The following is an 8,780-nucleotide window of genomic DNA, read 5'->3' on the forward strand; positions in this document are numbered from 1 at the left end:
AGAGCAACCGCTTTCAGTGCTGGGTCTGCACGGTGTTCTTGAAGATGCATACATTTCTGCAGTTTATAGCGTAACTCACACTGTCAGACTCAGCTCGGCTCAGCGCGAACGCCACGCTTGTGTAACTGAGTGAGCCCCCGCCACGGACCAGTCGTCACTCTGCCCCTGGAGCTCAGACTTCAGGGAACTGGGATCACACACCGCGTGGCCTTCTGCGTCTGGCTTCTTTCACGGAGTGACACAGTGAGACTCGCCTGTTACGTGCACAGCTTAATTTTTTGGAAATTGGCTGATTATAGAATGTGTTTATGATGGAAAAAAATAGGCAAGTGTACAGGAAAAAAAGCACAGCCCACTGCACTGCAAATGGTTACACGTGTTCTCAGAGTCCAACGCCCACCCACGGCTCTCCGCCACAGTTGCTTCGTGTGGTTGCGGGGCGCAAAGCCTTGCAGAGGCACCGCCGACCTCGAAGCTTCGTGTAAACACAGAAAGGAGCGCTGGGGCTGGGGGAGGTGGGATGTGTAAACCAGAGACCCTGACTTGAAGCAAACAGTTAGGGAAGCAGCCCACCCCTGCTCCCCAGGAACTGGGCGCACGTCAGACACCTGCACGTCAGACACCTGCACGTCAGAAACACACCTGATAAAAATAAAGTTTCTCTCAGGACTAACAAGGTACTGAGATGCACTCAAGGAACCGGCATCATTATAACAGTATTTGTTTAAAATGAGGTTCTGGAGCATCGTTCCAGCTGGCAGGATTCCGAGAGATGTGGGAGCAAACAGCCCTTCAAAACCGGCACAGCTGGACCTGGGCTGCTGGGACGCGGGCTCCCTCCCTGAAGCCAGCCCCTTAGACAGCCTCACCTAGGAGGAACAGCACCTTTGGCAGAAACAGTTACTGCTGATGGCTGAGGTGCCGTGTCCAGCTGGGTCCTTCGGCTAAATCTGAGGCAGCAGAAACCCTGTCGAAGATGCTAGAAGCAACTGCAGACTGTCTGGCCTACGTCAGCGAAGAGCAGAGGGATGAGCTCACTACCTCGTTCATCCAATGTTTACTGAGCCCTGGCGGGTGCTACGAACCCCGCAGCCGGAGCCAGAGAGAGATGTAATGTCCCATTTACACTTCTACTGAGTTACGGGGACATGATGACACATGTTATGTCACCAACGCAGAAAGAGGTGATGATGTCCGTTCCAGAACTCTCAGCTGGCCGGCTAAGAAGGCACCGGTCCAAATCCGTCGCGTCTGATTCCTTTGTGTACCTCCGGTATGTGTGCACTTTCCATTTCAGTGCACTCAGTCAGGGAGGTAACTCGCGTCAGCACAGGGAAATTCTCAAGTTATGAGATGTGTAACTTTCCACGAGGAAACAGCCACACTTAGCAGACCACGTGACACCTAAAAAGTGGGTGACCGCGGCTGTGTATCCTGGGATGAGGCCCCGTAACATGGCGGTGGCTCCCCTGACGTGGGACCAAGACCCCGACGTCCAGTGGTGAGTGAGCAGCAAGAACAGAGCCAGAAGACCACGACACCAGAGAGAGCAACTCTAATGTTCTGACGTTCTCGGTAGGCTCTGAGCACACGTGACTCAAATGTAACAGGAGAGACAGAGACCCGTGGGTGTCTGAAGAGCCCGTGTCGATCACAAATGCTCTGGTGTCTACGACAAACAACTCACACAGCACCTTTTCCCCACTTGACTGTAAACCTCGGGAATAACAGGGTCGCAGAACTCCACCGCTCACACGGGGTCACCGAGTTCTATGACCTTCTCTGCACAGAGCACAACACGTCAGGCTCCGTGAAGCCTCGAAAGGTGCTGGAAAACTGTTGAGGTTTTCATGAAGTCAGCTCTTTCGTATAGAATAAATGCTCCCAGAATCACAGACTTGCAGGTGGAGGAGGCCTCGGTTTTCCCTTTGAGGATGTGGCCTCGGAGGCCGTACAAAGGTCAGGAGACGTGCCCAGGCCCTGCACCCAGGGGGCCGACCCCCAGACTGAGTCTCAGGCCTCACGCCCCTTCCCCTCCACAGCCTCTGTCCTCTTTGAAACTTTCTGTGCAAAAGGATGAGCAGTGCACACACCGCAGGTTCACACAAACCTCATGTTGCAGGTGACGCTTCCTGCACACTGAGCAAGTCACACATACGGATGCGGCCCAAGCCACATATTTTAGGCACACACTGTGTCCACGGGAACCCGGCAGTGAACTTCCTGTCTCCTGGGAAATGACCCCGATTTGTCTGTCTCATAAACTGGGTTGTGAGCTGGCAGCAGGCACACTTGTGACGTGAAGACCTTTCCAACCAAGGGAGGGTCCACGAGGAGCTTCTCAGAGCGCAGGGCGGGCAGCAAGGTGGGCGGCTCACCCCCGGCACGGCCCCCCCCTGCTGCTCCCAGCCGCACCGGATGGGCCTCCTGACAGGGCAAACCCGGGAGAAACTGGGTGGTGACGTGGGGCAGACACACCTCCTCCTGCGTGTGACGGGGAGGACCCCATCTGGGATTTCTTGGGACAGTGACGTGTATCTTAGCTTCCAAAGGTGCGAGCTGCACAGGAGGGTAGGTACTCACGCTACAGAACGTGGAAAGGAGCCAACATGACTTCTGAATCTATAATTTATCACACACAAAAGAAATCTTTTTCATGGAAAAATGCCTTTTTAAACGTAATAAAATATATTTTTAAAAAAGCATCTTCATGAACCTTCTGAGGCAGGTCAAGTCCATCATGAGACGGGAAGCAGACCTGCTGGCTCGCGGGCAGTTAACTACACGAGCCAACTGTGGTGTCCCATAAAACCAGGAAAGTGATTCTCAGAGGGACATCTAGAGAAGATTAAAGAGAAAACAGGTCTCAACTCTAGACATCTGATAATTGAAAAAATATGGACCTCAATCCTGGCACCAAGCATCAAGCCGCCAGAGCCCGCGACAAGGAGAGCAGACGGGACAAGCCCTGACGGAAGAACTTCTCCCTGGAGAGAAAGAGACCTGTGAACACGGCCTGGGGCCGAGACCAGACCTGTGAGCAGCGCTGCTGGCTTTAAAGCAAAAGGGAAACAATTCTTTGGGCACCAGGCAAAAGCAGCAAGTGGCAATAAGGGAAAAGCAGACCATCCTCAGACGATCCAAGGGCACCTGAGGGGAGCGCAGTAGTGTGTGTAAGACACAGAAGGAAAATGAGGGCAAAGGCTTCATGTCAGGAAAACTGTTCTCCGCCCGCAGGGACTCGGGCACTTCCTCGTGCTCGGGGTCCAGCACGAGCCTCAGGATCTAAGTGACCAGGACGCCGACGTGTGGACCGGTGACAAGACTCACCACCCGCACGACCACACGCCGCGACTGCACCCACGTCCAGAGGGAGACTCGGCCGTGTGCTCAGTGTGGACACAAACTATTCCTTTAATGGGGGAGAATGTACAACCTTTAAAAAGTTCTCAGTATTTATACCGATGGTGGCAGAAAAAAGGACACGCAGTTGTAACAGAAAAGCTGAAGTGAAAAAACCCCCAAAGCCCTGTAGTCCTGGATTTGAGCCGGGAACATCAGCACAAGGAGCGGAGGACCCAGCCAGCACTAATGAGCATCTTGCTGCCTGGATCACGGCCCTGAGGCAACATTCTCCACTGACAGAAACTGGGCTCCTGGGAGAAACGGCCGATCCCGGGCCTGGGGCGGGAAATGGGCCAACACGCCCGGCCGCGTTGAGGACGGGGAGCGCGGCTGGGGACACAGACGGGCAGCCTAAGCTCCCGATGTCAGAACTGCGATCGACTGAACCTTCACGTACGATTAAACCCAGGAGTTCACACAGCATAAAAAATAAATAAATAAACACGAATCCTTTTTAAAGGATGCTACGAAAACAAGTCGTTATCTTGATGACAGGTGAATCCAGGCAAATGATCGGCATTTACCCTGCAGCAAACGAACTGGGGCTCCTGGCAGCAAACCCTGGAAGGTGGAAGGATTATCCCAAATAGAAAATGAGATGGAAGTGACAGAATTAGAACGTCAACCTCGACGCCGGGCGACGCCGGCTGAGCAGTGACCTGGCCAGAGGCGAGGTCTGACCCCGACAGCAAATGCCACCTGCCGTGGTCCTGAAGCCAGAACCGCGTCCCCCAGGTCCCCGCATGATGCCCACACAAACGGTCACCCAACCACTCTGCCCATTGTACGGTGATGCATCCCACCTGCCACCCCAGGGTGTCACAGCACTAGAGACAGTTCTTACATTTTCCTCAGTCTTCCTAGCACGACTGAAATGGAAGACACCACAGGGGTTGGCAACCTGAGAGCAGGTCTCATGGGAGGGTCTGCAGGGCGGCAGGGGACAAGACCAGGTTCGGCAGGGGACAAGACCAGGTTCCTGGCACCCGGACCCTCCCCAGTGTCCCACCCTCGGAGGTCACTGCACCCCTGTGGGCGTGCTGATTCCTGCAGAGACAGCGCCTGCAGGTGGAAGGGAACGGGCTACAACACAACAAATACAAAACAGAGCTAGAGCTGGAAGTATGGACGGGGTGTGGCTCCCCTGTGTGTGTGGGAGGTGACGCGGGGCGGAGGTGAAGCCGGCACTGGACTCCCAGCGTCTGTTCTGTCACCTGAGGGCCCGGTGCAGGGGCCGATGCGTCCTCACAGCACTTCACAACAATGGTGACAGTGCCTGGACGGAGCCGCCGTCTCCCCTTCGGGGACTGGTGCGTCCTGTCCGCCCCGGGCCACTCCTGCCCTGACAGCCAGGTGGGGCAGTGCTGCAAGGACTCCCCGGCCTTTCTGTTGCACCTGCTGCTTCCAATGGAGGTGGAGGCGTCAGTGATGAGAGAGGTGTGGCTGCTCAGGACCCCGGAACCGCGGCGGGTTTCCCACATGAGACAGGAGCACAGCCCGGGACTCAACAGCCGAGACCGAACCCCTCAGAACACGGGACGCAGGTGAAGGGGCAACACTTTGGCCCAGACCCTGGCTGAGGGGGTCCTGGCGTGTCCCGGGAGTGTGAGAGCCACTGGGAGGACAGATGGGAGGACGTGGAGGACAAAGCCCAGGAGGAGGCTGAGCCAAGGCCAGCAAAACCACCAGAAGAGGACGAACAGGCAAGACAGGCCCGACTCCTCCCCGAGGGCCAGACCTGGGCTGCTGCCCGCGAACCTGAGATGCCCAGCGCTCCAGGCCACAGTCGCCACGGCCCCCAGAGCATGTCAGGCAGCCCACCAGGGAGGTGTGAGCACACGGATGGGGGAGGGCGGCCTCCAAGCCTGCTGTCATGGCCCGTGTTCCTGCCTACACCTCAGTCTCCCGTTTATAAAACGGGCCACGGCCACGTGTGCACCAGACGAGGAATGAAGCCAGTTTCTACCCTCCTTTCCGGGAACAGGTAAAAGACAGAAGCAGCCCACTGCCCGCTCAGGCCAGTCCCATGTCTCGAAGACACAGAGGGATGCCAGCGAGTCCGGGCGACAGGCAGCCCTGGGGCGACAGGCTGCCTCCCCGCGCCAGCTGGCCCTCCCTGCCAAGTGGCCGATCTTAAGACCGCTGGCTGATCACACCCCGGCCGGACAGTCACGGAGATGGCCAATGTTCCCTGCCGACTCTCTAACCCATCGGTCAGTTACACATCAATATCAGCAACTACACAGCGTTTGAAAACTAGTTTACAAGTTAAAATGTGGATGTTTAACCCCAGAAGGCAAGTGTGAATTGGCTGAGGTGTTCACCTGCCCGTGCAGAGCAACGCGGGGAGAGAAAGAGACACCAGCAGGACCCAGGTCCACCCCACTCAGGGCTTCCTGCTCTCCTGACCCTCTGCCTCCCGGGGGAGTGAGCGCGAGGGTCCACCTGCAGCTTTAATCTCCCTCCTGTCCCCGTCGCCACGAATGAGGCTGAGTGCCTGCTGTGTTCCCACTGGCCACCTGGAAATCACCTTGCGAAGGGCTTATTCAAGTCTCTTACCCGTTGTCAGTTAGGTCATCTTTCTCTTACTGTCGTGTAGGAATTCTTCATCGGGGAGGCCCGCACACCTTTGTCAGCTTTTCGCCCTCTCACCCAGCACGTGTGCCCCTCTCCACCTCCTGAGGGTGCTCCTTGGTCAGGCCTTATTTTCAGCCTGACACGCTGTCAGCCTCCTCCGCAGCGTTTCCTTGAGGACGTTTACAACTCTCCTACCACACGGCCATAAAGACATTCTGCCCCATTATTTTCTAAAGGTTCCTGCCTTCAGCCTCTGGCACTGAGATCTACAGTCCACTTACCTGATTCTCACGTGTGGGGTGAGGCAGAGGTCAAGACGAACTTTTTTCCACACGACTAGCCAGCTCTCCTCGGACCAACTCCTGAAGGGCCGTCCTTTCCCCATCTGTCTGCAGGATGTCTTTACCGTAAACCAAACGCACCTGTAGACGTGGACCTGCTTCTGGGCTCCCCATTCTGCCCCCAGTACCGTGTCATCTTACTAACCGTAGCTTGAAAAGCCTTGTTACCTCGTAGAGCAAATCTTTCCACCTTGCTTTCTCTTGAGCAAATGTTGGTTATTCTTACTGCTTTCATATAAAGTTAAACTGTGCTTGTCAAATTACACATACGTAAATCTACTACTTATTGGGGTTTTGACTGAGATCTCAATAAACGTACAGATAAATTCAGGAATAAAATACTGAGTGTTCCAGCCCAGGAATGAGTGCACTTCTCCACTTACTCAGGTTTTGTGTTTCTCAGTAATTTTCTCCACAAAGGCAGCACACACCTTTAACTACACTGAGCCCAGGTGTTTCGTATTTTTAAAGCTAAATGACCTACATTTTCAAGTTCACTTTGTTTTCTTGCCCTGTTGCATTCAGTGTTCTGAAATGTGGTGGTTCTCGGGTGCTGACAGTGGGTCCTGAAGTTTGGCTGAACTGGCTTGTGGATTCTAATGCTTTACCAGCAGCTTGGACCGGCCGAGACCTCCGGTTCAGTGTTGACTGAAAGTAGGCACTCAAGTTCCAGTGAGTATAATATACAAATTGAGGCCCCAGACAGATCAACCGAAACACCAGGATGACCTACAGGACGGAGTTCCACCTGGTCGCTAATACTTTGTTCAGGATTGTGTGTGTTATGTCCATCTGATGGGCCTTTGATTCTCGTGACTGAGACTGGCCTGTGATTTTCCGCCCTCAGGACGTCCTTCTGGCTGCGCGCTGCTTGGCCAGGCTTTCTAGTTTACTAGCGTGAGGCTGTTCTCCCTCTGTAACGTCTGTTGGATCTAGTGATGCCCCCTTTCGTGGTCTGTTGGTCGTTGTTCGTTACTTTATAAGCCTTTTCAAGAAATAAGCTTTTGGCTTTATGAACCCTTCCTATGTACACTTTTTTTTTCCTATTTCATTTAATTGCCGCCTGTTTAAAACCTTAATCCCTCTGTCTACTCTGAGTTTAATTTCCTGCTCTTTTCCTACTTGCTGAGATGGATGCTTGGCTTACTGATTTTCAGCTTTTCTTTCTGACGTTTAAGAAGCTGAGTCCTGCAAGTTTTCACATGCAGTGTTTTCTTCATCATTCACAATACTTTCTAATTTCCACTGTAAATTTTTCAACCCAAGGGTCGTTCAGAGGCACAACATTCACATGTATTTCAACCTATCTGGTTATCTTTCTGTTACAGTCCTAGTGCAATCAGATTGTGGTCAGAAAACATGCTCTGCATCATTTCAATCCTTTGAAATTTGTTGCAACTTACTTTATGGCCCAGTTTACGGTCAATATTTATAAATGCTCTGTGTGTCCTTTTGAAGGACATGTGTTCTTCAGCACCAAAGGCAATGTTCTAAGTATGCCCATTAGCCATTTGTTACGCCGTCCACATGTCCTACCTCCTCTACGGACCCACCCCTCGGTCAAATGTGAGAATCCCCCACTTGGCTTGCAGGTTGTACCTTTCTCTTAAAAATGCCGATTTCTGCTGTAAATAAACCACTGCCTTCCTGGTGGAAAAACCCTTTGTCCCTAAGAAATGTCCCCCATTATCTCTAGAATTGCTTTTTACTTTAAAGCTTATTTTAATATTACGAACCACATCAGACTTTCCTGATTAATGTCTGTACAATACGCCAACTTCTGTCCTCCAAACTGTCCTGGGCCCTGTTTCACTTGTGTCTACTCTGCATAGTATACACAGTGGCTGGATTCTTAAAATCCAACTAACATTTCATGTAATTATGTAAACGCCGACACATCTGGGCTTAAACCCTCTGTTTATCCCTGCTTGCTGTTTGTCCTGCCGTAGGCTAACTTTCCTTGTGTCCTTTTTTTTTCTTGGATTCTTTTGGACTGAGCTTTAAATTATTTTATTCCACCACTCTATTATTTAGAAAGTATATAGAAATTATAATTCTATTTTTATAAGGATTATAACATATACAGAGAGAACAAATATTTTTTCCCACTGCTTTATCTTTTCATTTTCTTGACAGTATCTTTTGATGAGCAGAAGCTTTAACTTTGATGAGTCTAATTTGTCAATTTTTTTCCTTTATGGCAGTGCTTTTTATGTCTTCTCTAAGAAACTGTTGCTCACCCCAAGGTTACAAATACAGTCTCTCATGTTCTGTCTAAACCTTTACAGTTTTCAGTGTCTTGTTCAAGTCCACAATCTGGCCCAGCGTAATCTCTACAGACGGTAGCAGTGAGGACCAGGCGTCAGTCTGTTTGTGTTACCAGTTGTCACAGCATCACTTGTTGAAAAGACTCTTCTTCCCCCTCTGAAATAATAAAAACTGACGAACAATCTTGCA

This window comes from Camelus bactrianus, chromosome 14 (assembly GCF_048773025.1).
Source record: "Camelus bactrianus isolate YW-2024 breed Bactrian camel chromosome 14, ASM4877302v1, whole genome shotgun sequence".
Lineage (NCBI taxonomy): Eukaryota > Metazoa > Chordata > Mammalia > Artiodactyla > Camelidae > Camelus > Camelus bactrianus.